Genomic DNA, 13,762 nt, shown 5'->3' with positions numbered 1-13,762 from the left:
GGGTTTAATTAGCATACATCGAGAGCAGCCCTGGAAAATAATACTTCATGGGTTACAGATGCCCTGGCAGCTGTAACATGAAGTGTGATCCCGGGCTGGAGGAGAGATAGTTATTAATAAATTACTCCCATTGTCAGAGACCCTTATTTATACAAATTAGCAGGGGATACATAATCAACTTTAACTGTATAATTTATAATAATTGATTTCATTTTGACTGACCACTAGTCGCTTACCAAATACCCTCGGAAGAAAAATTGCCCTATTAGGGTAAGTTTAATCCTAAACATAGCTAATGAATCCTATTACTTTAAGGTCATATTTGAAGCTTTTGTTAATTGTCAGAACCATTTTAAATTGATTAGAGTTAAATTAAATCAATGTAATGTTTAGAAAAACAATATTTCTAATGGATGAGGCCAGGCTGACCTCGAATAAACATATTTATCAACCGATTCCTGGTGACAAGAAGGGGAGCAGCTGGGCCCATAATTCACATTTGTCTATAATATGGGAAATGTCACCAGACAATTAGTTATGTCAGGTAATGAATCGAGAGCATGGGGACTCCCCTCTGGCAGCTGGGGTGGATGGGGTAGAATGTTCCTGACACAAGTTGGAGGCTGGTCGCCCACGGGTGGCTTCCCTTCCCTCTGCCTTAGTGCGGTGTTCCCAACTCCCTCATTGCCCATAGCCCGAGGCCACCAGGTCACTGGTGGCCACCCCTCTCCCCTGCCACATTCCTCTCCACTTCCTGTCCCTGGACTGGGGGACCCAGGTCTCCCTCCAGGATCTGGGAGGCTGGTGGCCTGAGCTTGTCCCTCAACATCGTTGGGCTGGCTCAGGCATTACCAGCTTCCTGACTGCCCAGACTCCATCAAGTCTTCCAAGACTGGGGACCCATCCCAACTGACATTTTTCATCCCTGTGACTATTTGATGGCCATCTGTCTCCCACACTGCATTGCAAGCTCCGAGGTGCTGTCCTGTTTCTTCTCCTCAGCACTGGGTCTCAGATTCTGAGCGAGGCCATGACTGCCATGAACTTGCTGAATGAATGAAGGAGTGAATGATACAGGACTGGTTTGTGACACCGTACAAGTTCTGACATCCACCACCTTCTGATCACTTACCAAAGGCCAAGTGCTTTACATACATTCAGACATTCCGAAGAGGTGGTCTTTGGTATCGCCATCTTACAAAGTAAGTAATTCACCCAGGATATCTTGTCTAAGCACCATGGAACTGGGATCCAATCTCAAGTCCAAGAGAATTCATCCAGAGTTCTTTGCATTTGACTGATAGGGCTTCCTAGAGTGGAGTGTGGGGGCCTTGAGAAAGGGTTTGGATTGCCCTGACTTGAGCTGGCTAAAGCCTGAAAGAGGATCCCTTGGATAGACCGGGGTACCCGGCAGAGGAAAGGTGCTCATCTCCCTGTCTGAGGGAGAAAACCCTGAGGATCCGTTGGATGCAACTATGCCATGGTCCCTCACCACAGCCATTTCCAGACCTCACACACTCATCACCTAGGAAGGCAGGAAAGCTATTTCCTGAGCCCCTCCTTGCACATGAGGAGACTCAGACCCGGTGTGGGGACTCAGCTAGCCCCAGGTGGCCAAGCTAGAGGTGGCTGTCTTGGAGGCCAGGCCTCCTACCTCCAAACACTTCCCTTTTTCCAGGCTGTGCCCCTGCTCTTGCTGCGGACTGGAACTGTTGTGTGTGTGTGGGGAATGTGCAGAACCCCCAAACCCACTTGGCTGCCGGATGTGCACCCACATAATAGGGTGACTACTGGGTGCATTTCGTGTGCCACGTAGTGTTCTGAATGCTTTATAGACACTGTCTTGAGTCTCACCACAGTTTGGAAGTAAGAAATATGATTAGAAGTCATCATCATCCCATTTTATCAGTGTTTTGATGGAGGCTCTGGGAGCAGACACCTTGTCCACAGTCATACCTCGTAAGTGGCAGAACTGTCACACACGGGCTCTTTTCAGGGCCAGAGCTCACCATTGCCCCCTGAGTTTTTCTCCTTTGATGAGGGAGATTGAGGCCAGGGAATAATTTCTGATAATCTGAAGCAATTCATGCCTGATCACAAGCTCCTTATATGGTGATGGGTTTTTATTATTAAAACTTAATTTTGAAAACAAAAATCTGGGACAATTTGAGCATCAAAATAAATAGCTACACTACTGCATTATAACTCAAAGAAAGAAAATAAATATTCATGGGTTCATGCCAACGAATAAATGATTGAATTAGTAAAAACATAAAACTGGGGGAGAAGGAACAATCTTTGCAGAAAGTTACAAATCATATACTACCTTGATACTCCTGACTCTAGGACAGTGGTGGCGAACCTATGGAATGTGTGCCGCCGCCAGCTGCTTGTTATCATTGAAAGCTCTGAAAGGTTCACCGTGACTGGTCTAGAAGATGGAGCATAACCCCTTAGTGTAAGATGCACTTAGTGATTCTCTTCCAAAAGACAGAGTGTAGAAAGGAAAAACCAGCAACTTTTATGGAGAAGCTTGGCAGACATGATCTTGACCATCTGAACAAAGCTGATGTCACTGGAGGGAAGTCATGTGGCTTCCATCTACCCAACACGGGATGTGATAGGAGGGCACTTCGCCCCTGTGGAGTTCTTCCCCCAAACCTACAACTCCAGTGTCCTCACAAGAAGACAGGAACTCAAACTGAAGGACATTATACAGAGTATCTGACCAGAGTCTGCCCAAAAGTGTGAAGGGCATGCAAAAGAAGGGAAGGCTGGAGATCATAGACTGGAGGACAACAGGAGCCACAAAGATGAATGCCGTGTGGATTAGATAGCAGAACTGAGCCAGGGTTAATGACTCAGCTTTGACTCGTGTACTGGTGTTACACACAACATTAACGTTGGGGAAGCTGGGTGAAGGGAGTGTGGGAGCTCTGTTATCTTTGCAACTCTCCTGTGAATCTGAAATCATTCTCAACATAATAAACAATAACTTATTTAAAAAATAAATATAACTGCATGGCTAAAAAGGGTGTAAACATAAAGGTAAAAGGCAAACCTCCCTGCTACCTCCCAGTTCCCAGTTCTCTTCCTTGGAGTGCAACATGTTAACCAGTGTCTTAGTCTGTTTTCTGTTACCAATGACATAACACCACAGGCTGGGTGAATTATAAAGAGAAGAGATTTATTTTGGCTCACAGTTCTTGAGGTCCAAGCAGCCACATGTGGCCATGCTATTCTTGCTGGCAGGGTCCTGAGGTGGTACAGACAGGGCATTGCCCGATGGCAGACAGGCAGTGTGTGCAAATTCTGATCTCTTCCTGGAAAGCCAACAGGATTCAATCCTAGGAGTCCTATCCTGTGACCTTACTTAGTCCTAAGAAAGCCTCCACCTCTAAACACCAAATTTTCCACCCTCTTCATACTTCACAATGGTTATTAAATATCAACACAGGAAGCTTTTGGGAGGTGCCACTCAAGTCATATCCAAACCTCAGCAACCAGTTTCTCATTTCCTTCCAGGAATATATTTTTGTGAACAGACACAGGCAAGTGAATGCACACCACTGTTTTTAGGACACAGTGGAGCCCTCTCTGTGCTTGGTCCTGCACTTGCTCTGATCACATAGCTTGGAGACAGTGTGGTCAGTGTCAGTACAGAGCGAGTGCCTTCAGTTCTGTGCAGAGCCTGGAGTGTTTCATTGTTTTTTTTTTGTTTTTTAAACTATTTTATTTACTTATTTATTTATTTATTTATATATTTATTGGTACTGGGGATCGAACTAGGGTCCTTGTACTTGCAAGGCAGGTGGTGTAACCACTGAGCTAAATCCCCAGCCCCTCCAGAGTGTTTCATTGTTCATTGCACTGCCGCTTATGTATTTGGCCAGTTAGGTCGTATCCCATCTATGGCTGCTGCTTTTCTCCTTCTTGCTCTTTTTGGTAAGGCTTGGTAGATGGCAAGTGCTCCAGTTAACCTTAATTGTCAACTTGACTGGCTTAAGAGACCCATGGCAAGGTGATCTGTATGTGGGGGTGCTGTACTCACCAGCGAATTCACCCTCTGATGTTCACAGCTGAAAGTGCTGTCAGTGGGTGGGTCTGGATGGGAGGTGGATCACTGGGCTGTGCCTTTAGGGCATGTCTCTCTTGGCTGAGCTGGTCCCTTGTGCTTTGCTTCTGCTGCAGGAAGTGAGCAGCTTTCCCTCCCCACGCTCTTCCATCTTCACCTTCCTGCCTTGAAGCCTGTGGATCTTGGACTGAAACCGTGAGCCAAATAAACCTCCATTCCTTTAAATTGTGGGTGTTAGATGTTTTATTCCAGCAAAGGAAAAACTGAGAAGCTGCCTTGCCTGGTACATTTGCACTGGGATAAATGTCACCTATGGGCTGTCTTGAAAACTGCCCATGTGCCACTCAGTCATCGAGAGAAAGAGCATTTCTTTCTCAGACCCAGATCCTTCCATACTACTCCATCACTGGAGGAGACACAGAGTCATTTTGAGCAGAGGTGGCTGTACAGGCAGGACTGGACTGCTAGGGACAGCAGGGACCTCAGGAGTGGAACCCTCATTGTTACAGGTGGCTCCTGGGTGTGTGATGTGTCTCCAAACCTTGTATAGATCCGTGTCTCCCAAAAAGAAAGGGCACTTTGACCAACCCACTCTAGTCATAGAGAAAGTTGGGTTCTGACTTGTGGTTGCCTGGGAGGACAGGGATGGGGAGCAGTGGGATATGATAAGAGTACACTGGTGAGTGGAGAAGATGGCGGTGGGTTAGCCTGTGGGCCCAGCGGCTGGGGCCTGTGTCGCCTGTGTATCTCCCTGTGTCTCTGTGGACTTTCTAGCCCAGCCTGGGGAAGGCATGGAGGCTGCAGGCTGTGGCTGGAGTGGCAGCTGCATGTTCCATGTCACCATGGGCTTTACAAATCAGTGTGACAAATTGTCAGCTCTGATGGTTAATTTCATGTGTCAACTTGTCCGGGTCATTGGGTGCCCAGATTGTGCATCGTGTCTGGGTGTGTTTGGGAGGGGGCTCCTAGGTGAGCCTTTGAATCCATGGATTTGGTGGAGTGCGACTCCCTCCCTCCACCTCCATCATGGGCCTTCAAGCCCAGTCCCCTGAGGGGCTGCGGGGAACAAAAGATGGAAGAGGGGGGAATTAGCTCCCCTTTTCCTGCCTCACTTCTTGAGCTGGGAGATCTCCTCTTATCTTCTGCCCTCAGCCTGGGTTTGCACCCTGGGCTCCCTGGTTCTCTGGGCTGTGGGGCTGGACTGAATTACACCACTAGCTGCGCTGGGTCTCCAGCTTGCGGAGGGTAAATGGGGGGGACTGCTGTGCCTCCATGCTCAGGTAAGCCAATTCCTCATAATCCCTCTCACTATCTCTCTCCTGATAAATACACCAGTATTTTTAAATGGAAGATTTCATGTGTAATCTGGATCTCCTAAAAAAGGGGAAGAGTTGGCATGTCAGGGTTTTCTGGAAGGACAACGGGCAGTAGAGGACCCCAACAACCCCTGAGCTCTGCTGCTTCCCAGTCCCCTCCTGGCAGGCTCCTAAAGCCTGGACACCAGAGATAATCAAGCCTGCAGTCTGTGCCGTGAAGGGAGGGTCTCTCAGGTTGCTTGATCCTGTCTTCCAGAAAAGGTGAAGACCTGTGTTGCTTTAGAGGAAGGAAGTCTCAGCCTCACGTGCCAACAGGAAGAGAAGGGAGCAGAGAAGTGACATTTTCTGAACATTGATTCTGCAGACAACTGAGTTAGTTCTCCCATTGGTAACTTCTGGCTCTGTTTTTCAGATGGGAAAGCAAAAGCTTAAAGAGACCAGGTCTGCACCTCTGCCATTTGGTCCAGCGCCTGGCTCTCGGAGTTCTTCAGTAAGTACTCTGGGGATGAAGGAGAGAATTCACACACGACTGAGACTGTGAACTGTGTGACATTTGAACGTGAGAATACCAAGATGGGCTGAGCCCTGTGTGTGGAGGGGAACATCCCATGTAGAGTGAGGAATTTACTCTTCAATCTTAACTAGAACTTCCCACCCACCGAAGCAGTCTCTCAGCTGGGGGCCCCCTCTCCTTGGGCCGCTGCCAGAGAACCTGGTGTTGCTGAGATGTGCATGGATGTGTTGGCTTCCTAGTCCTCTGCTGGGTGATGGGTTTGCATTTTAAGGGAGGTGCATTCCGACTCTTGTCACGTGAATCGAGAAGGTTGGGGACTGGACTCAGACAAGTGAAAACTGCTCCTGTCAAATTAGGAAGCTGTAACTAGACAAAACTTTGCCTTGAAATAGACTAATGATAATTATAGTTATAAGTACAGTTATACGTAGTCTCATTTTCTTGTTAAACTTTATTAGTGCAGGTTAATATTACATGATGGTGGGATCTGTTCCGAGAAGTTGGTACATTCATTTAACATATTTTCATTTCAATCTTCTCACCGCCACCCTGGCCCCTACAGATCCTTTTCCTCATCTCTAGTCTACCTCCTGGTTTCCTGTCATCTCTCTTTTATTTTATTTTATTTTTTATTTATTACTTTTTTAGGTTTCTCATATAGGAGAAAACATGGTATTTAACTTTCTGAACCTGGCTTATTTTACTTAACATTATGGCTTCTAGTTCCACACATTTTCCTGAAAATCACATGATTTCCTTCTTCTTTATGGCCGAGTAATACTCTGTGATGTATGTATACCACATTTCCTTTATTCATTTATCTGTTGGTGAGCATTTAGGCTGTTTCCACAACTTAACTGTTGTGAATTATGCTGCCATAAATATGAGTACACAGGAATCTCTATAGTGTGGGACTATGCCCAGGAGCCATGCATTATTAACACCGTTTTATGGTTGAGAGAACTGGAGTGCATAGAAATCAGTATTTGTACTTGCCCATAGTTGTAGCTAGTAAGTAGTAGTGGAGCTGAAACTCCATAACCAGGTGCATTGGACTCCACAGTTAAGATGGCTAAACATTATGTTAATGAGGGCCTTTAAGCTCATGGAAGAAGGAAGATCTTTTTTTTTTTTTTTTAGGCTGGGTGGTGCATCAGCTTGCCAGGGCTGCTATAACCAAACAACACATACCGGGAGGCTTTAATTACATAACTTATTGTCTCATGATTCTGGAGACCACAGTTCCAAGATCAAGTTGTCCCCATTTTGACTTGATTACCTCAGTAAAGATCCTCGTCCCAAATAAGATAATGCTGTAAGGTACTGGGGACAGGACTCTAACCTATCTTTTCTAGGGGGACACAATTCGACCCTAATAAGAGGCTTTAGTAATCGACTTCATTTGGCCAGAGGAGTTACAATGATCTCTCATTTTCCTGAGTGACACAGAACTGCCTAGGTCAGGGATAACTCCCGGCACATCTCTCCTCCTAGGCCAGAAATCATTAGCTGCTCACAGAGCTTTTTTTTATTGACCCTGGCTTAGAGTCCTTCTCGTAGCTGTCCTGCACCTACTATCACCCTGTTTATCGTGTGTCACCTTGCCCTTGCTCTGCTGGATGCTGCCTTGATTCTGCTTGGTTGTCTCCTTGGTGCTCTCCAATCCCAGCTCAGGCATTGACTTTCTGTTCCTGTGAAGCCTTCCTTCATCACAGGCAGAGTGTCCTGCTTCCGCATGCTCCAGCAGCCCTGGCTCTGGAATTCTGTTTGTAGGAAGGGCTCTTATTGGAAGAAGGGACTTGGGAAGTGTTTGTGTAAACTTTGTTTAGGAGTCAGAAAGTCTCCTTGTCTCCATCAGAGTGAGGGGGATGAGCTGATGAAGATGGGAGAGGGCCGACCCTTCTTGCTCCTTTGTCACCCCATGGTTGGCACTTCATACTCACCCCATTTATCACATTCACTGCATCCTGCAATGATCTGTTTACCTGTGTAGATGACAATAAATTATGTCAGCCAGAAGATGACAGATCAACCTTCTTTGCCTTTGAAGGAGAGCTTGGGCCCATTTATGGGGTGCTTGAGGGAGGGTAGAACTTCCCCAGGCTCAGCAGAAATATCCCCTGCTCTTCAGGGAGCAGACATTGGGCTTCAAAAGACCAGGCTCTCTGTGCTCTTAAGGAACAGGGAGCTCAGCTTTTGGCTTGCTAATGACCTGAGCCCTGGATTTCGGTATTAGATGGAGATTTTTGCTGATTGACTAGTGACCAGGGTTGAAACCCAGGAGAGAGAGGTGAGCCCTCCATGCCTACTTACCAAAAGTAGAGAGTGGGGGATAGTTCAATAGTGGTCTCCAAAAGATATCCGCCCAAACCTCGGAAGTGACCTTACTTGGAATAAGGGCCTTTGCAGATTTAAAGTCAGGAACTCAAGATGATATTAAGAGGGCTCTAAATCTGATGACAAGTGTCCCTCCAAGAGATAAGAAAGAGAAGACACCCAGAGGCACACAGGAGAGAAGGTGATGTAAAAATGGAGACAGTGGTGGGAGTGACAAGTCCACAGCCACCGAATGCTGAGGAATGCAAAGGATGTGCGTAGCCGCCTGAAGCTGGAAGAGAGTTCTCTCAGAAGAGTGCTCTTGTCAACACCTTGTTCTTAAACTTCTGGCCTCCAGAACTATGAGACAATTCTGCTCTTTTAAGCCACCAAGTTTGTGGTAATTTGTTAAAACAGCCAAGAAAATAAACATGCTGGCCTGTAATTTTTATAGACTAACGGTTGCTAAGATCATGATGAACAGATTGGAGTGAGACAGGACTGTGAAGACTGCAAAGGGGTGTGTATTTGTCATGCCCCTTCACAGCCTCCCAGGACCTGGGTCACCCTTTGGCTAAGCCTCCTCTGGCTTTGCTGTCTACCATGTTGAATCCTGGATTACCTGAGAGACAGAGGATATTATGAGAACTCAAAAGAAGATAGCTTTGGTTGGAGGCCTGAGGGTGTCAGGTAGTATGGAAAACAGTTGGGAAAGAAAGTGAGGAGACAGGAGCCCTGAATCCCAGAGCTCGCCACAGTGAGGCTGTTGTCCACCGTGGGTGAGGTATTGAGCCAGAAGCCTGTCTGTGAGGGGCACTGCAGATGCCCCAGGCTAGGTTGGTTCTGAGCCCATAGCACCTGATTACAAATAATTCTTTTATCTTAGCCACTAACCCCAAATTTGCACTATTAATTCTCCTTGGAAGAGCTAAGAGGGGTGAATTCTGCAGCAATTACAATGCAGTGTTAACTTTCTTTTATAAATCATATCCACGATGCAGACTGGGTACATCCAATTTCAACTTTTGAAAGGTTGAAGGACAAAGATGTTTATGAAGCAGTCTGAATGCATAGAAGCCTTGCTTTCTTACATTTTCTCCTAATTTTTACAATTGTCTCGCCCACAACTATTTCCATATCAGTTTTTAAAGGAAATCACAGTGGTCAGCCTTATCTTTGGTTTTTCTTTCTGAGGTTTCAAAGACCTATGGTCCACCATGGTCTGAAATATTAAATGGACAATTCCAGGAGTAAATAATTCATAAATTGCAAATAACTTTTATTGTATTATATTGTTACAATTGTTTTATTTTATTTTCAGTTATTATTGTTAATCTCTTATAGTGGTTAATTAATAAATTTTATCATATTGTAGGTATATATATATAGGGAAAACATAGTATATTATAGGATTCAGGATTCAGGTATCCATTAGGGAATCTTGGAGCATATCCTTCTTGGATAAGTGGAGCCTTTATGGAATCTTTAGCAAACACTCAAATTAGCTTCATTTTTTTCTCCTTTATATTTCATGTAATATTTAGTGTTATAGAGACACAATAAGAAGTGCTGATATAAATGGGCCTGGGAACATACACAGTTGAGTCTTGGTCATAATTCAATTTATTTTTTATTTTATTTTATTTATGTTTTGGAGGCAGGGTCTTACTATGTAGTACAGGCTGGCATTAAACTTACTATGTAGCCCAAGCTGGCCTTGAACTCACAACAATCCTCCTGCCTCAGCCTCCTAAGTGCTGGGATTACAGACCTGTGCCACCACACCAGGCATCATTCAATTTAAAAAGTCAGGTGAGGACAGAACTGGGTAATTAGATCAGAACTTGCCAAACTTTCATTAGAATTATAGGAATGGATCTGGGAACTAGGAATAGGTCTGGAGAATAAATCATAGGAGCAAACATCTGCCAGTCTGGTTAAAATGCAGATTCTGATTCAGGTGGTTTAAGGTTGGGTGTGGACTTGGCATTTCTAAATTTCCCAGGTGATACTGATCCTGCCAATATGAGGACCACAGGTGAAGAACCAGGTGGGAAGAACAATATTTCTGCACAGCTATCAGTTGGATCCCATGGGTTGAATATGGCTTGTCCCTCAGAAATGCATGTTGGAATTTGGGGGTGGACATGGCGGTGTTGGAAGGTAGAATCCTCTAGAGGTGATAAGAGGAATCCTGTCTTTCTCCTGGAGTTGGTTAGTTATTGAGAGAGTCTGCTGTTGCAGGGGGAGCTCTCTTGCTCCTGCCCTCTGTCTTCTGCAGATGCTGCTCATGCGACCTTTCACCGTCCAGCACTCCTTGCCAGACACTGCCATGATGCCTTGCTCTTCCCAGCCTCCAGAACAGTGAGCCAAAGTGAACTTCTTTCTTTATAAATAATCTGGTCTGTGATCTTCTGTTACCGAAAGATAAAAGAGACTAAGCCAGAGGACTACTGCACTGAGCTCTTCTCTACTTTCCTATCCTTTTCCCATTCATTGATTTCAGTTCTGGTCTTAGAAGCTTGGCGAATAAATCACAAAGGATTATATCTGTGAGAATAGCATCAGCCCAGAGTCTGGCATGTAGTTAGAGCTTCTTAAATTTTTCATTTTTGCTGGGCCTATTGGGCATGACTTACATAAGTGAGCATCTTTAAAAATCAACAGTTCAATGAGGGTGTAACTCAGTGATAGTGTGCTTCCCAAACATACATGAGGCCCTGGGTTGGATCCCCAGAACTGTAAAAAAGAAATGTACAAGTCCATGAGCTTTGACAATGCTTACAATTACATAACAGGCACAGTCAAGGGATAGAACATTTCTTGCAACCAGGAATTTTCCTCGTGTTTCTTCTCTTTTCAGTCAATACCCCTTTTCTACCATCGAGTCTCTGGCAACCACCAATCTGCTCTTCTTATAAAATTTTGCCTTCCCTTGAATATTGTATAAATGGGATCATACACATTGGGTCTGGCATCTTTCACTTGCCATGATGCTTTTGAGATTCATTCAGATTGCTACATAGATTATTCTTTTTATTGCTAACAGATTGCATCACATCACATTCATTAGTTAATAGATTTTGGAGTTGTTTCTAGTGTAGAGTAATATAAGTAATACAGAAATAAATATTTGACTGTAGGGCTTTGTGTGGGCATGTCTTCATTTCTCTTGGGTAAATACCTGTGGAATTGCTGGGTCATGAGGTGAGTGTATATAACTTTACCCAAGATTAGCAAAATGTTTTCTGAGAGAGTTCCAGTTGCTCCATATTCTCATCACGACTTGGATTGTGTGTATTTTAAAAATTGCCCATCTAGTCTGTGTCAATAATAACTTACCGTGATTTCAATTTGTATTTCTTCAATGACTAATGATGTTGAAGATCTTGTCATGTATTTTTTGCCACCCATATGTCTTCCATAGTGTAATATTAGTTCAGACTTTTGTCCAGCTTTTAAAATTGGATTCTTTGTCTTATTGTATTGTAAGAAAGTTCTTATGCACTTTAGATAAACTCTCTTTTTTTTAGAAAAAACTCTTTATCTAGTATTTCTTAGTACATTTCTAAACATTATCCCACCAAGAACTTTTTAGGCATTTTTCCAAAGCCTACCACATTATAAATTTAATATCATGGACACACACTGTATATCTTACATGATTTTGTTTATGCACTATGAATTTTTGGAGATCTCACACCATTGTAATATCTACGATTTTCAGCCCCTTAGAACCATTTTTTGCCCCTTTGAAGGTGATATCATCTCTATTGTGAATGCATGCCTTTATCAGATATATGTTTTGCAAGCCTTTGCTCTTAGTCTTGTTCTTTATTTTGGAGGGGATGTTTCACTCGACACTCAAAAACTTTTCTGGTGCATACTCTTGACTCTTTTAATTCCCACCCTTTGGAGAACATACATCTGGCCAAGGCACCTAGAAGACTTGCCTGTTCTTGTTCATCTGATCCAATTAGCATGATATCATTGAAATAAGGAAATAAGGTCAGGTTCTTTGAGAAGTATCCAGATGGCTTACATCATGTTGGGATGTGTTATGGCAGAGAGCAGAATATACAGGGCCAAAGGTAAATGTATACTATTATCCAATGGATGTAAATGCAACTAGCTTCTGATCCTCATTTGTGATGAATCTGTGTAGTGAGTTAAATCCTGCCTCCCCAAAAGAAGCATATCTTCCACCTATCACCTATGAGTGTGAACTTGTTTGGAATAAGAGCCTTTGAAGATACAGTTAAGTTAAAGATCTCAAGATAAGTTTATCTTGGATTAGAATGGGCTGTACATCCAATGTAAAGTGTCCTGAGAAGAGAAAGAGATACAGAGAGGAGAAGGCTATGTGAAGAGGGGGTAGGGATTGTAGTGATGTCTCAAGGCCAATGTCAAGGGGTTGCTGCAGTCATTAGAAGCTGGAAGAGACAGGGAAGGAGTCTTTCCTAGAGCCTCCAGAGGGAGCATGGCTCTGATGACAGCTGGGTTTCAGATTTTTATCTTCTAGAACTATAAAAAAACACATTTCTGTTGTTTAAAGCCAATGGCAAGTTGTTATAGCAGCCCCAGGAAACTAATACAGTTTTCTAGTGTCCTAGGAATAGGACGCATTTGTCAGATCAGAAATGTCAAACCACACACCTGGGGGTGTGTCAACTGGCTGTAGCAAACATGCTGTCTTTTGCCCAGGAACTGCAGTTTGGCTGCAGCTTTGTCATTCCTTTCCTCCACCATTGGCAGTGACAGTGCTGGCATCTCTACTTTATTTTGTATTGGTCATCACATTTCCCAAGCTTCTCAGGGCCATCATGGCTGTGTATTAGGGTCCTCTTCTGGAACTGTCAGCAGAGTGTTGAGTTCTATCTCAAAGGAGAGGGCATCTTGTCAGCCAATGTTCCTCCCTTTGCCCACATCTTCTGAGTCCACTCCTGATCATCCTCTCTAACTTGCCAGTGAAAGTCCACCTGGTCCTGCAGGCTTTTCCCTCTCTCTCTCTCTCTCTCTCTCTCTCTCTCTCTCTCTCTCTAACTTAAAAACCCTTCCATCCCTTAGCAGGCCCAGCACAGCTGACTCATGCTGAGACTTAACTAAAATTAGTCTTGTGGCCAAGAGAGGTAGTAGCAGCAGATATTGAAGACTGTATTGTTTTATAAGTCTCACTTGAGGCTTCTTGGACAGTCTCCTAACTGGGTGTGGCCATGTCTGTGGACACAGAGGATCCAGAGCTCTCTAGTGGATGGACTGTGATGTTCCTACCCCGCATTCCAGAGTCCTACACCTTTCTTAGCAAAGGCTCAAATTTGGTGCAGAAAACTTGCTTAGGATGAGAATTAGAATTGAGATTTCTCTGAAGTTGTTCCAGCCTTACCCTTAGGTCCCATTTCTCTGACCTTTAAGTCCAGAGCCAGAGGGCCAGCTTTGGTCCCAGCTGCAGGGGATGAGAGTCTCTATAATGGTACAAGGGGCCCTGGGACACTCATGCCTCCCTCCACACTGTTACTGCCCTGAGCCTGTGTTCCCTCTTTT

This window comes from Heterocephalus glaber, unplaced genomic scaffold (assembly GCF_053883595.1).
Source record: "Heterocephalus glaber isolate CG9 unplaced genomic scaffold, H.glaber_assembly_v1.0 deba00000071, whole genome shotgun sequence".
Classification (NCBI taxonomy): domain Eukaryota; kingdom Metazoa; phylum Chordata; class Mammalia; order Rodentia; family Bathyergidae; genus Heterocephalus; species Heterocephalus glaber.
The sequence above is the reverse complement of the archived record's forward strand: the minus strand, read 5'-3'. Positions refer to the sequence as shown.